The 15254-nt window shown below is 41.7% G+C and overlaps 1 protein-coding gene across 2 annotated transcripts in view; it reads left to right on the plus strand.

Moving 5' to 3' along the window:
* Nucleotides 1-1314: 1314 nt before the first annotated feature.
* Nucleotides 1315-15254, plus strand: part of LOC112249354 (adenylate cyclase type 2-like) — an 82424-nt gene continuing 68484 nt past the window's right edge. The window contains exon 1 of one of the 2 annotated variants that reach the window (XM_042321197.1): nt 1315-1552. The gene's annotated coding sequence lies outside the window, so the exon portion shown is untranslated. The remainder of the gene's footprint in view (nt 1553-15254) is intronic. The other variant, XM_042321198.1, reaches the window with a different exon arrangement.

A 15254-nucleotide genomic window follows, 5' to 3' on the forward strand; every position in this document is an offset into this window, starting at 1 on the left:
ACTGTTTCCTAACCTCGGTCCTCGAGGATCCCCAACAGTACACAGGTTTGTTGTTGCCCTTGACAACTCATTGAGGGCTTGATGGGAATGGGGGATACCGAGTCAGTTGTACAACAATGCATTTAACCCAACCCTTCTGAATCAGAGAGGTGCGGGGCCTGCCATAATCGACTTCCACGTCTTCGGCACCCGGGGAACAGTGAGTTAACTGCCTTGCTCGGGCAGAATGGCAGATGTTTACATTGTCAGCTCGGGGCTTCAATCCACCAACCTTTCGGTTACTGGCCCAAAGCTCTAACCACTAGGCTACTTGCCTGATGTTCAGTTGAATCAGGTGTGCAGGGTTACAATAAAAAGGGTTACTGTTGGGGCTACTCGAGGACCAGGGTTGTGAAACACAGAGATGATCCACTGGCTGTAATTACATTTATACACATAGTAGGAATGTCTAATTTTAGCTACAATTACTATTTTAGCAAATATGTTAGACAACATATTTGGGCGTTTTTAGATGGTTAAAAAATATTGTCTTGGAAAAGTACAGTTTGGACCTAAATGCAGTATATATCTGTGAATTTGATTTGACACTTAGGAAACACAAGTCAGGGAACACCGAATGACTTATCTGTGCCGTCACAATCTGTAATCATATCTTCTCACTGCAAGTACTTCAACAAAACTGTATCGACTCATCCAAATTGTAGTTTCTACAGCTATTCAAACCCATGCAATAAAACCCACAGTACAATAATTGAAACTCCTGGTGAACGTCCTAAGGTATATTGCTGCTCCCTGGTGCTTCATTCCTGCACCCCTAACAGGAAGGAAACGGTAACAGAAGGTAAGTAATACCTCCATTAGTAGGAAAATTTGCAAAACCACTGGGGGAACAGACAAATGTACTTAAACCAATAGATAGACAATCACGCAAGTAACACCAATCTGGGGAGTCACGTGGGCTGCGTTTATACAGGCAGCATAATTCTGATAGTTTGTGCACTAATCTAATCGTCATTAAAATATATTGATGTGATTTTTCAAAAGACCAATTAGTGGAAAAAATAAACTGGGCTGCGTGTATAAACACAGCACATGTCTTCCCTGACAGGTGTTGCTTGCTTCATCTAGTCAGTGGTTTAAGTATATATTTTATTTTTTTATTGGAAGTGTGTTCACCACCACGATGAGCTGTATTTCACACAGTGAGACGCATTTGATTGATATTCCCCCAGTTGTTACATAATTGTGCAACTCATAAGCGCCTAACAATCAGTTGATCCGAGAGGGGAATGGCTGGGGCAAAACCTATATAACTATCTTCTGTTCGCGCTTCATGTGGGTGTGAGTACACCGTAGCTTCTTGACGAACATCTTTTCCGCATTCAAAAGCAAGCCCTCAAGAGCGCGCGGGGACCCAGAGAACATTTCGCTCGCAGTGGAATTACAATTTAACTGCAGTGGACAAGAGAAGAATTCGTCCACAACCAAGTCGTCTCTAGAATACGTTCATTCTATATTTCGAGACTACCGGTATACGTTTTCCTACAAACAGGTAAGACGCATTCTTAATTTGGGTTTGCCCAAGTGATAATACGTTGTAAACTACTGAGAGGAATGTTCTATTTGTGGTAGGCTACCCCAGTGTAAAAAAGTTGTCACGTTTTCTGAGCATACATTTAGGTGGCGCATTTCAAATTATATTTTTCTATGTTGTCTATCCGTGTTACAATGTTGGTTTTAATGTGGCCTACAAATCCCACCACATATAGCAGTCTCACCTTCGCTTTACGTAAGTACTAAATAGAGAGGTAGCACATTGTGGGAGGCAACCAGTCGTTCTAGTGCAGGGCTGCCCAATTCCGGCCCTAATGGGCCTGAACATTCTGGTTTTCATCCTCCAAATCAGGGACTCATTCAGACCTGAGACACCAGGTGAGTGCAATTAACTACCAGGTAGAAACAAACAACAGCAGTGTTTCGGCCCTCCAGGACCGGAATTGGGCGGCCGTGGTCTGAAGTGCAGAGACTAATAAAATCGCATCACTTGAAGACGGTTGAATCAACTTTCCCGTGTCATCTTTTTAATTGAGGACCTACCGTTGTGTTTTGTAGCGCATTATAAAACATATTTGCTCAAGTACACATCTAACAATCTATTCAACCTAAAAATCATTTTTGGATTTGCCTAATGGTAGCCTTCATGATTATTATTATAGACATATTTATCAAAATATAGGGGACCAGATCTGTAGTGTCTGACTACATGTCCATCTGAAAACGATCCCATTAATTAGTAAATAATAAAGGCTGTTTTTATAGATATGCAGCAGTATCTCTTTTAAGAATGGGGTTTCAAGGGTTCCCCCTAATATTTACCTTTCAGCTCATCATGTTTCCTTTGCTTCTCAGTGGCCTGCCCATGGGAGATAAGCAGGATGAATCTTCCCCTTATTCCCTCAAAAACAGGAAATCTGAAAGCCTCCAATGTGTTTCGTCACATTATAATACCATATTATGTTACAATTAGAAATAGTGAGTGGTGTGCATTGATTTGCCAATATAGTGAGTGGTGTGCATTGATTTGCCAATATAGTGAGTGGTGTGCATTGATTTGCCTATATAGTGAGTGGTGTGCATTGATTTGCCAATATGGTGAGTGGTGTGCATTGATTTGCCAATATGGTGAGTGGTGTGCATTGATTTGCCAATATGGTGAGTGGTGTGCATTGATTTGCCAATATGGTGAGTGGTGTGCATTGATTTGCCAATATGGTGAGTGGTGTGCATTGATTTGCCAATATGGTGAGTGGTGTGCATTGATTTGCCAATATGGTGAGTGGTGTGCATTGGTTTGCCAATATGGTGAGTGGTGTGCATTGATTTGCCAATATGGTGAGTGGTGTGCATTGATTTGCCAATATGGTGAGTGGTGTGCATTGATTTGCCAATATGATTTGCCCATATGGATTTGACTCACAAGATGTTTAAATTGTTTGAAGAATGAAAAAGAACATCTGAGGTTCTCCCTCTTAGTAGGCTACCAAGCAGTGTAATCATGAGATTGAGCAAGGTTTATTTTTATGGAAAAGAGCCTAGCTTAAAAAATATTCAATTTACTGGGGGTGTAAGTAGGGCATTCCCTAACCCAAGTTTCTAGACTGAGTATGTATCTCAGACTAGCAGTAGAACATATTATATGCAATTCACCACACAAGGGAAATTATCCGGAATGAGGATGGTTCTGTTGGGGTTGTGCGAATGCCCCATTCTGACCCAAGTTGAAGGCACTACAGTCTGCAGTGGCCTGCTGTTACACCCAGCTGTGCGTCAAAGGATGAGACAAGATATTGCTGTCTTATTTGTCATGTTCACTGTAACTTGCAAAAGCCTGTTTAAATCCACCTTCATGCATAGCCATGATTGTTTTTTCCCAATTGAATTACATGTCAGCGCTGCTTATTGTTTACCAAATTTAATTAGTTTGCAGATGCAAACGGTGCATTCCGAATCAGAACTATCCGACCAAAGCATTGCCGAACAGGCACATGTCGGTAATTGCGTTGTACGGTGGGATAATAAAACTGCTTGTAGACTACTAAGCCCAAGGTATTGAAGCCATTTCAATGTCTCTTATGTCAAACAGCTCCGTCTGCGCTAGCAAAGAAGAACCATCTGCATATAGATGTCACCAGTGCATACATTGGGCTTTGCCTATGCTATGTGTATCATTTGGCTGATTACATCACTAACCCATTGTCATTTTGACTCAGTGGAGAAATGTATGCACCTGCCAGTAGCAGAACTAAATACATACAGACAGACACATTGAGGCAGGGGCCTGCTGCTCATGGATCTGTGAGTCAGTGTTTAGTGTCCTCGTAGTAGAGCAGTCAGATCAGTCTAAACAGTGAAGTGTTTTAACGTTTTCCATTGATTTTGTAATCATCTATTGTGTTCTCTCCGTAATGTGTTGTCTACTGCTCTGCGGTAGTTATGGAAAGGCTGGTACTTTGATAGATTTGACAGTGTGACGAGTTGGGACGGAGCAGAGCAGGCCTCAGTACTACACTGAGGAACACATCTACACTGGCTGGACAGATGCCAGGTTTTCCATCCTCATTGAGAGTTTTGTGTTGAATCTCTAATCAATGTTTTGCCTGAGTTGTTTTTCCTACATCGTGGGGTGTTTGTCCTGTATGGCTCTGTCTGACCCTGCTTGTTTGCGTGCCGGACCATATTGCAGATAAATATTCTGATTTGTCAGCAATTATTAACTTCCCTAAAATCCTTAACTTTTAGGGGCCTGATTTTAAAGGGGAATAAATATGTTCAACAGTTTAGCCGTTGAATCCACAGGATCGGAGGAAGAAATATATTCAACTGGGTCATGGAACCTACAGTATGGGTGAAGACACGATGAGGAACATGCTGTATGCAGCGCCATGTTGAATTCAACATCTTACCATTGGTGGTAAAGACAGTACAGACAGTGAAGATATACAGGCAGTTACAACAGGAAGTGAAAGTGCCTGTTTGCAGGTTCTCTTGAGAACGGGGGTCACCACAATCTGTCAGAGCCACCCCCGCGTAGTGGAACATGTACACACACTCTCCCCTACTAGCTCTCCTGTGTGGATGACTAGTGCTGCTCCTCCACCTCCTGGAACCCCTGAGTGTTTCAAATGCTCCATTTGCTTTAGTGCTCCCTCTGCTTCCGTACATCAGTGTTTCACAGAGAGTTTACTTTGTGTGTTTCAATTAATAAAATAATGAAAGTTTAGCCTCCGAGCAGATACTGGCATGATGATGATTTGGCCGGCCCCAGCCTGATCCTCTCTCTTATCGCTTTTGGGTGGGGTCCAGACATATCTACCTCTCCCTAGTGCTAAAGACTTCCTTCCTGTATCTCCTGGGGAAGAATTTGTGCCCCCCTACCAACGCCCCCTAGCTGGAGCACTGTTTACACAAACAATCAGACCGAGACACACACACAATTGATAAAGGTCTCTTGTCCTCCGTCTCAATATGCCCATCTCCTTCGATTGCCCCCCCTCTCTTGGTTGACATTAGGAGACTTCAGTGTGGCCAGTGTGCTAATCCCTGGGAACACACAATAAGGACTAATCTGACTCATTAACTCTGACTGCAGGGCCTCCAGCCAAGGCCTTCTACTAATCCTGCTGCACCACAGCCCTCACCCCAACCACCCATCCATCATGATCATACTGTGCGCATGCAACACAGACTGGCAGAATGTTATGCACTCTCAGTGAGATATGAAAATGGACTAAAAACAATGGGTTTATTCATTCAAAACAAAGTTTCTAGGTAAGTAATGACATTTATGTAGCAGACATATTGTTGTTTTGGTAGAGGCTTTATTCCTCTGTTATGTCTGGTTGTAAAAAATGATTTAGGAGAGGGTTGGATGAAGGCTATAACTTGTGCATTTAGCTTTCCATTGCTGTTGAATGCTTTAACACAGAACGTGTTTGATCTATTTGCTGTGTGCCGCTTGGCAAGTCGTTCTCCCTACCTGTTCCCTTAAACATAGCTGTGAGGTCAAAGGAGCATTGGGTGGACATGACCTTTTGGGTGAAGTCCCCCAGTTGTCACTCCCAGGATATCCGCCTCTTTTGTGTTCTGTAAGCATAGGAAGTTTACCCCCTGAAAAAGATGGGCATGAGGACGACATTATTGCAAAGTTCCTCCGAAGCAGGATAAGAGACCATTCTATATGATCATCTACATACTAACTTTAGGCTGTTCTTAACTCCTCTGTTATAAAAGGCCCAACTTGACAATTTACCTTTGTCACAGACATGCACTAATGTAATGTGTTCTGTGGGAGGGTTGACTTTGTTTCCATTAAATCAATCACATTACCTGTAGGTCACTGTTGACCTGTTGTAGTATCATTATGTACATCAAGTGTTATTTGTTTTATTTAGATTTGAAGGTATGCCCTTTTTATATACGAATTAGTCCAGCTAACAATAATACTGTATATTATCAACACATTTTGGTCATTTTACCAGACACTCTTATCCAGAGGAACTTACAGTGCGTAGTTAGTACATACATTTTTTTGTATTGGTCCCCTGTGGGAATCGAACCCACAACACTGGCTTTGCAAGTGCAATGCTCTACCAACTGAGCCACATTGCAAACATTTGTATCATTACTGGCATACTGTGAGCTGGCACACTGACTAGGATATAGCTCATTGCTCAGCCAGGAGTCAGGACACTACAGACAGTTGGCCGTCTGTCTGACTCAGCCTGCCATTATCACAGCTGTTGTTGCATCAGGACAAACTGAGCCTCTAGTCTGCTACTCTATAGTCTTACTACCTCTATTTCTCAGTCAACTACTCTACAGTCAATGACACTCTTATTACAGCCCAGAACACCTGCAGTCAGACTGCGCTTTGTGTGCTGTACCACTACCTACCCAGCATGTGCATTAGTTGCTAGCCAGACAGGCAGTCTTCACATCACATTTAAATGATGATTATCTGACCACTGGATGTGATTCTTTTTTAAATTCAACCTTTATTTAACTAGGCAAGTGAGTTAAGAGCAAATTCTTATTTTCAATGACGGTCTACAGGGGAACAGTGGGTTAAGTGCCTTGTTCAGGGGCAGAACAACATATTTTTTTTACTTGTCAGCTCGGGGATTCGATCTAGTAACCTTTTCGGTTACTGGCCCAATGCTCTAACCACTAGGCTATCTGCCACCCCAAACTTAGAGATGGGAAACTAGATGGAAGGGTTGACCTCCTTCATCTATTCCCAGTATATGCCTTGGTTGTGCAGTACGGGGGTATGGTAGCTAAGTTTGGTTGTCATATGATTTTTGGCTGTGACTCCAGTAGTCAACTTGGATAATTGTTGAGTGCACTAATCACCACCACACCAAACCCAAATCAAACAGGCTAATTTACCCCGTGTCAAATAAAAAGTTGTTGACAACATCTCTTGAGATGTGAACAAAAGAGACTTCAGTACAGACCCTAGGACACAGACGTGACCAGGTGGTCTGGCTAATTGCCTGGATCCATACGAGAAGTCTGTATATAAGGAGTTGCTGAGTGTTATGTAATGAAGGAATGCCAGGCACCGGCCTTAAGATCTCTGGCTCACTCTGAATGTCATTGCTGTGCTCTCACACGCTGATGGACAAGTCTGAGGGAGCTGTGACTCATTAGTTTACCTCAGGACAGACTTGTCATGTGGTCTTTTTAACTGTCAGAAATGGTTCAACTTTCATAGTCTGTCATTAATATAGAGTTAGATTTCCTCAAAAGGCCATCAGCTGTACACTGAACTAAAATATAAACGCAACATGTAAAGTGCTGGTCCCATGTTTCACGAGCTGAAATAAAAGATCCCAGAAATGTTCCATATGCACAAAAGCTTATTTTTCATTTTGTGCAAACATTTGTTTTACATCCCTGTTAGTGAGCATTTCTCCTTTGCTAGATAATCCACCTGACCGGTGTGGCATATCAAGAAGCTGATTAAACTGCATGATCATTACACAGGTGCACATTGTGCTGGGGACAATTAAAGGCCACTCTATTTTTGTCATGCAACACAATGCCGCAGATGTCTCAAGTTTTGAGAGCGCATGCAATTGGCATGCTGACTGCAGGAATGTCCACCAGAGATGTTTCCAGAGAATTTAATGTTAAATTTGTCTACGATGGTGTATTTCCCTTTTGTGTGAAAAAACTAATTCGGATTAGCTGGGCCTATGCCCACCAATGGCTGTGCCCCTGCCCAGTCATGTGAAATCCATAGATTTGGGCCTAATTAATTTATTTCAATTGACTGATTTCCTTCTATGAACTATAAACTCAGTAAAATCTCTGAAATCATGTGCGTGTTGCGTTTGTAGTTTGTATACAGTGCCTTCGGAAAGTATTTAAACCCCTTGACCTTTTCCACATTTTAAGTTACAGCCTTATTCTAAAATTGATGAAATAAAAATCCTTAGCAATCTACACAGAATACCCCATAATGACAAAGTGAAAACAGGTTTTTAGACAGAAACAGATACCTTATTTACATAAGTATTCAGACCCTTTGCTATGAGACTCGAAATCAAGCTCCGGTGCATCCTGTTTCCAATGATCATCCTTGAGATGTTTCTACAACTCGATTGGAGTCCACCTGCAGTAAATTCTATTGATTGGACATTATTTGGAAAGGCACACACCTGTCTATATAAGGTCCCACAGTTGACAGAGCAAAAACCAAGCCACGAGGTCGACGGAATTGTCCGTAGAGCTCCGAGACAGGATTGTGTAGAGGCACAGATCTGGGGAAGGGTACCAAACATTTTCTGTAGCTTTGAAGTTCCCTAAGAACACAGTAGCCTCCATAATTCTTAAACGGAAGAAGTTTGGAACCACCAAGACTCTTCCTAGAGCTGGCCGCCCGGCCAAACTGAGCAATTCGGGGGAGAAGGGCCTTAGTCGGGGAGGTGACCAAGAACCCGATGGTCCCTCTGATAGAGCTCTAGAGTTCCTTTGTGGCGATGGGAAAACCTTCCAGAAGGACAATCATTTCTGCAGCACTCTACCAATCAGGCCTTTATGGTAGTGGCAAGATGGAAGCCACTCCTCAGTAAAAGGCACATGACAGCCCACTTAGAGTTTGCCAAAAGGCACCTAAATACTCTCTGATTATGAGAAACAACATTCTCTGATCTGATGAAGCCAAAGATTGAACTCTTTGTCCCAAATGCCAAGCGTCACATCTGGAGGAAATCTGGCACCATCCCTACGGTGAAGAATGGTGGTGGCAGCATCATGCTGTGGGGATGTTATTCAGCAGCAGGGACTAGGAGAATAGTCAGGATCGAGGGAAAGATGATCGGAGCAAAGTACAGAGAGATCCTTGATGAATACCTGCTCCAGAGTGCTCAGAACCTCAGACTGGGGTGAAGGTTCACCTTCCAACAGGGCAATGACCCTAAGCACACAGCCAAGACAACGCAGGAGTGGCTTCAGGACAAGTCTCTGAATGTCCTTGAGTGGCCCAGACTTGAACAAGATCAAACATCACCGGAGAGACTTGGAAATAGCTGTGCAGCATGCTTCCCATCCAACCTGACAGAGATTGTGAGGATCTGCAGAGAAGAATGGGAGAAACTCACCAAATACAGATGTGCTAAGCTTGTAGCGTCATAACCAAGACGACTCGATGCTGTGTTCGCTGCCAAAGATGCTTCAACAAAGGACTGAATACTTAGTTATTTAAAAAATATATACAGTGCCTTGCGAAAGTATTCGGCCCCCTTGAACTTTGCGACCTTTTGCCACATTTCAGGCTTCAAACATAAAGATATAAAACTGTATTTTTTTGTGAAGAATCAACAACAAGTGGGACACAATCATGAAGTGGAACGACATTTATTGGATATTTCAAACTTTTTTAACAAATCAAAAACTGAAAAATTGGGCGTGCAAAATTATTCAGCCCCTTTACTTTCAGTGCAGCAAACTCTCTCCAGAAGTTCAGTGAGGATCTCTGAATGATCCAATGTTGACCTAAATGACTAATGATGATAAATACAATCCACCTGTGTGTAATCAAGTCTCCGTATAAATGCACCTGCACTGTGATAGTCTCAGAGGTCCGTTAAAAGCGCAGAGAGCATCATGAAGAACAAGGAACACACCAGGCAGGTCCGAGATACTGTTGTGAAGAAGTTTAAAGCCGGATTTGGATACAAAAAGATTTCCCAAGCTTTAAACATCCCAAGGAGCACTGTGCAAGCGATAATATTGAAATGGAAGGAGTATCAGACCACTGCAAATCTACCAAGACCTGGCCGTCCCTCTAAACTTTCAGCTCATACAAGGAGAAGACTGATCAGAGATGCAGCCAAGAGGCCCATGTTCAATCTGGATGAACTGCGGAGATCTACAGCTGAGGTGGGAGACTCTGTCCATAGGACAACAATCAGTCGTATATTGCACAAATCTGGCCTTTATGGAAGAGTGGCAAGAAGAAAGCCATTTCTTAAAGATATCCATAAAAAGTGTTGTTTAAAGTTTGCCACAAGCCACCTGGGAGACACACCAAACATGTGGAAGAAGGTGCTCTGGTCAGATGAAACCAAAATTGAACTTTTTGGCAACAATGCAAAGCGTTATGTTTGGCGTAAAAGCAACACAGCTCATCACCCTGAACACACCATCCCCACTGTCAAACATGGTGGTGGCAGCATCATGGTTTGGGCCTGCTTTTCTTCAGCAGGGACAGGGAAGATGGTTAAAATTGATGGGAAGATGGATGGAGCCAAATACAGGACCATTCTGGAAGAGAACCTGATGGAGTCTGCAAAAGACCTGAGACTGGGACGGAGATTTGTCTTCCAACAAGACAATGATCCAAAACATAAAGCAAAATCTACAATGGAATGGTTCAAAAATAAACATATCCAGGTGTTAGAATGGCCAAGTCAAAGTCCAGACCTGAATCCAATCGAGAATCTGTGGAAAGAACTGAAAACTGCTGTTCACAAATGCTCTCCATCCAACCTCACTGAGCTCGAGCTGTTTTGCAAGGAGGAATGGGAAAAATTTCAGTCTCTCGATGTGCAAAACTGATAGAGACATACCCCAAGCGACTTACAGCTGTAATCACAGCAAAGGTGGCGCTACAAAGTATTAACTTAAGGGGGCTGAATAATTTTGCACACCCAATTTTTTCAGTTTTTGATTTGTTAAAAAAGTTTGAAATATCCAATAAATGTCGTTCCACTTCATGATTGTGTCCCACTTGTTGTTGATTCTTCACAAAAAAATACAGTTTTATATCTTTATGTTTGAAGCCTGAAATGTGGCAAAAGGTCGCAAAGTTCAAGGGGGCCGAATACTTTTGCAAGGCACTGTATGTTTTTATTGAATATCCGAAACATGCACCAACAACAAAGAGAATGAACTAAAGAGAAAAAGGAAACGGTAAATAACAATGCAAAAAAATGTTATTTAAAAAAAATACATTTTGAACAAAGGACATTTAGGACAACTAAAATGATAACAGCAATGCCAACTGTATATGTTTGGGTGCATGTCTGGCACTATTCCATGTACAGTTGAAGTCGGAAGTTTAAATACACTTTAGCCAAATATATTTAAACTCAGTTTTTCACAATTCCTGACATTTAATCCGAGTAAAAATTCCCTGTTTTAGGTCAGTTGGGATCATCACTTTATTTTAAGATTGTGAAATGTCAGACTAATAGCAAAGTATGATTGATTTATTTCAGCTTTTATTTCTTTCATAACATTCCCAGTGGGTCAGATGTTTACATACACTCAATTAGTATTTGGTAGCATTGCCTTTAAATTGTTTAACTTGGGTCAAACATTGTGGGTAGCCTTCCACAAGCTTCCCACAATAAATTGGGTGCATTTTGGCCCATTCCTCCTGACAGAGCTGGTGTAACGGAGTCAGGTTTGTAGGCCTTGCACACGCTTTTCCACAAATTTTCTATAGGATTGAGGTCAGGGCTTTGATGGCCACTCCAATACCCTGACTTTGTTGTCCTTAAGCAATTGGAAGATCATTGGACCATTGTCCATTGGAAGACCCATTTGCGAACAAGCTTTAACTTCCTGACTGATGCCTATAAATCTTGCTTCAATATATCCACATAATTTTCTGTCCTCATGATGCCATCTATTTTGTGACGTGCACCAGTCCCTCCTGCAGCAAAACACCTCCACAACATGCTGCTGCCACCCCCGTGCGTCACGTTTGGGATGGTATTCTTCGGATTGCAAGCCTCCCCATTTTTCCATCAAACATAACGATGGTCATTATGGCCAAACAGTTCTACTTTTGTTTCATCAGACCAGAGGACATTTCTCCAAAAAGTACGTTCTTTGTCCCCATGTGCAGTTGCAAACCGTAGTCTGTCTATTTATGGCGGTTTTGGAGCAGTGGCTTCTTCCTTGCTGAGCGGCCTTTCAGGTTATGTCGATATAGGACTAGTTTTACTGTGGATATAGATACTTTTGTTGTACCTGTTTCCTCCAGCATCTTCACAAGGTCCTTTGCTGTTGTTCTGGGATTGATTTGCACTTTCCCACCAAAGTACGTTCATCTCTAGGAGACAGAACATGTCTCCTTCCTGAGCGGTATGACGGCTGCGTGGTCCCATGGTTTTTATACTTGCTTACTATTGTTTGTACAGATGAACATGGTACCTTCAGGTGTTTGGAAATTGCTCCCAAGGATGAACCAGACTTGTGGAGGTCTACAATTTTTTTTCTGAGGTCTTGGCTGATTTTCCTTTGATTTTTCCCATGATGTCAAGCAAAGAGGCACTGAGTTTGAAGGTAGGCCTTGAAATACATCCACAGGTACACCTCCAATTGACTCAAATTATGTTAATTAGCCTGTCAGAAGCTTCTAAAGTCATTACATAATTTACTGGAATTTTCTAAGCTGTTTAAAGGCACAGCCAACTTAGTGTATGTAAACTTCTGACCCACTGGAATTGTGATACAGTAAAGTATGAGTGAAAATAGTCTGTCGGGGAAAAATTACTTGTCATGCACAAAGTAGATGTCCTAACCGACTTGCCAAAAGTAGTTTTTTTTAACAAGAAATATGTGGAATGGTTAAACTAGTTTTAATGACTCCAACCTAAGTGTATGTAAATTTCCAACTTCAACTGTATATGATACTGAAAAAATTCAGTTATAAATAATTTAGTGTTAGTTAGAAATAAATTGTCCTCCAGTAAACTGATATCCAATATCCCCGTCCACGTGGAAAATCTATAAGTTATGTGAATGCCAATTAGATGATGATCCGATCGCATTTGGTCTCAGAATAGCTGTCCATCTATAAAGAGTTTGTCCACATTGAGAAAGGCACACTTACCCTTCTCCCTTTTGTTGCCTTTGTTCCGGATACAGTCTTTTACGACGTTCGTTTATCTCCCTGGGAAATTGGTAATTGAGACCGAATTTGGTCCCTTTTAAGCTCCCTTCCTCCGCTTTTGATTAGCTCCTTTTGTTGGTAGTGTTCAAATTTTGCAATGATCGTTCAGGGACCCTTGGTCTTGTCGCTCCAAGTCTGTGTACTCTGTGGAAAGCCACCTTGTTTACAGTTTCTATAGGAAGTTTCAAGGCGGATAGCAAGAATTCTCTGATCGCGCCCTCTGGATTATTGGATGTGTCCTCATGAATCCCAGAAAAAAAAAGTATTTTCACGCATGCTACGACTTTTTCTAGTAGCGACTCCATCATCCTGTTTTCCCTGAGTAGACAATCCATGTTTTGTTTTCTCCTTGGAGCGTGAGAATTTCACTCTGGCTGAACTCAACTCCCCCTCAGCTCTGCTACCTCCTCACACAATTTTTCCAGTGTTGCATGGATTCCAGCCAGAGCACTAGCCTCTACTTCAACGGTAAGTAAATAGTCCGTCTGTAGATTAATCTGTTTTTCTTATTTTTTTTCGGGTTAAAGTTATTTTTTTGAGGTAGCCGGATCTTTCCGTGATGGAGTATGTTGTTCTTTCATAGCGTAAAACTGTTGGTTCCCATCGTCTTCCCTCAGGATCTCCTTAGTATCCTCTTTACTGCAACCAGTTGTTTTACGAAAATGAGTCTTTTCCACAACGATGACAGGTGTATGTAGTACAGACAGCTAACACTGACGGAATCCACGCAAAAAAATTTAACATAATCTTGCAGTCCCAACTGTAAAGGCTAACCGCATTGTGGAATACTTAGCAATAAAACTTTAGTTCTGATTAAAATCGATTTAATGGGAAAAAAAAGTAATTTAAACAACACATCTAGTGTAGTCCGTAAAATATTCTGTTGTGCACCCTGATGACGTACTGCTGGGACGGAATAATTATGTAAATGTCATATTTCAGTTTTTTAGCAAAAATGTCTAAACCTGTTTTTGCTTTGTCATTATGGGGTTATTGTGTGTAGACTGATGAGGGGGGACAATTTAATCCATTTTAGAATAAGGCTGTAACGTAACAAAATGTGGAAAAAGTCAAGGAGTCTGAATACTTTCTGACGGCACTGTAAATTAGTTAAATTCCCCTAAAGCAGACCCACAGTCGGAGGATGTGCTTTCTTTTCTACACTTGCAAACAAGTCGTGACCAGATTAGTTTGCATGTGCCAGTTTTTTATTTTCCAATAGGCTTTAGATTTAAATGTTTTACAAAAAGATCAAATCAAAGTTTATTTGCCGCATACACAGATTTGCAGATGCTATTGCAGATGCAGCGAAATGCTTGTTTTTAGCACCAAGATGTTTGCATGTCAAAGTGTGTAGCATTGAAATATGCAGTATAGCAGCTGTTACATACAGTTTTCTTCCAGCTAGCATTACCCTGAGCCCCTCTGTCTCAGGCTGCAGTTCTGAGCACCAGCAGTCTCTTTTGAAGAGCAGAGGACACTCCCACTCAGTGAAACTGCCTTGGGGGCGTAATAGGCCTATTTGAATTGTATAGACTAAAAACCAAATGTGCTTTTCTGGAAAAAATTGATAGACTTGATGAATCATTATAAGAAGTATGGCAAGGAGGTATGAAATTCAAAACTTGCATGCATAATTGAAAGAGAAGTGTGACGACACAATCTTTCAATAATTAGACTTGATGTGGTATACACATTCCAAAAAGGAATATAAATATTTGACCGTATCATCATTTTTGTAAACTAACATAAATGGGTCTTTGTTGCAAGGGCTCATTTGTTTCTACCGTTTGAAGTGGATGGGTGTTATAGTGATGTGGTGCTTAGAGTACTCCATCCCATCAGTGGAGAAAGTGCTCTTCACGTCATTGTCCGGTTAATTGTTCCATTTCCAGGAAACCACTGGTAGCCCTTGTGAAACCACTCATCAGAATCCACTGTCATGCGGCTGGGCGATTAAAACATTCCAACGTGAACTCACACTCCCTAAATGTTGGGATGGATTAAATTCCACAGTCCGTGTGCAATTGGCTACAAATACGTCTACATATGCTCTAGAGATGACAACTCAATGCATGTGTGTAAGCAGTCTGAGTCACTGTGTGCGTACTTCTGCCTAGCGTATGATTGTGGGTGTGTGTCTCTGTGTGGGTGTTATTCTCTTTTTCGATCCCGTTATTTTTTTGCGTTCTTTATGCTTGCGGCTCAAGGACATTGTGTTATGCCTATGACAGCACCCTAACTGGATAAGTGCCATTTGACGATGCCAAGCTTTTCACAG

The sequence above is a fragment of the Oncorhynchus tshawytscha genome, linkage group LG04, assembly GCF_018296145.1.
Source record: "Oncorhynchus tshawytscha isolate Ot180627B linkage group LG04, Otsh_v2.0, whole genome shotgun sequence".
In the NCBI taxonomy this organism is placed as follows: Eukaryota; Metazoa; Chordata; class Actinopteri; order Salmoniformes; family Salmonidae; genus Oncorhynchus; species Oncorhynchus tshawytscha.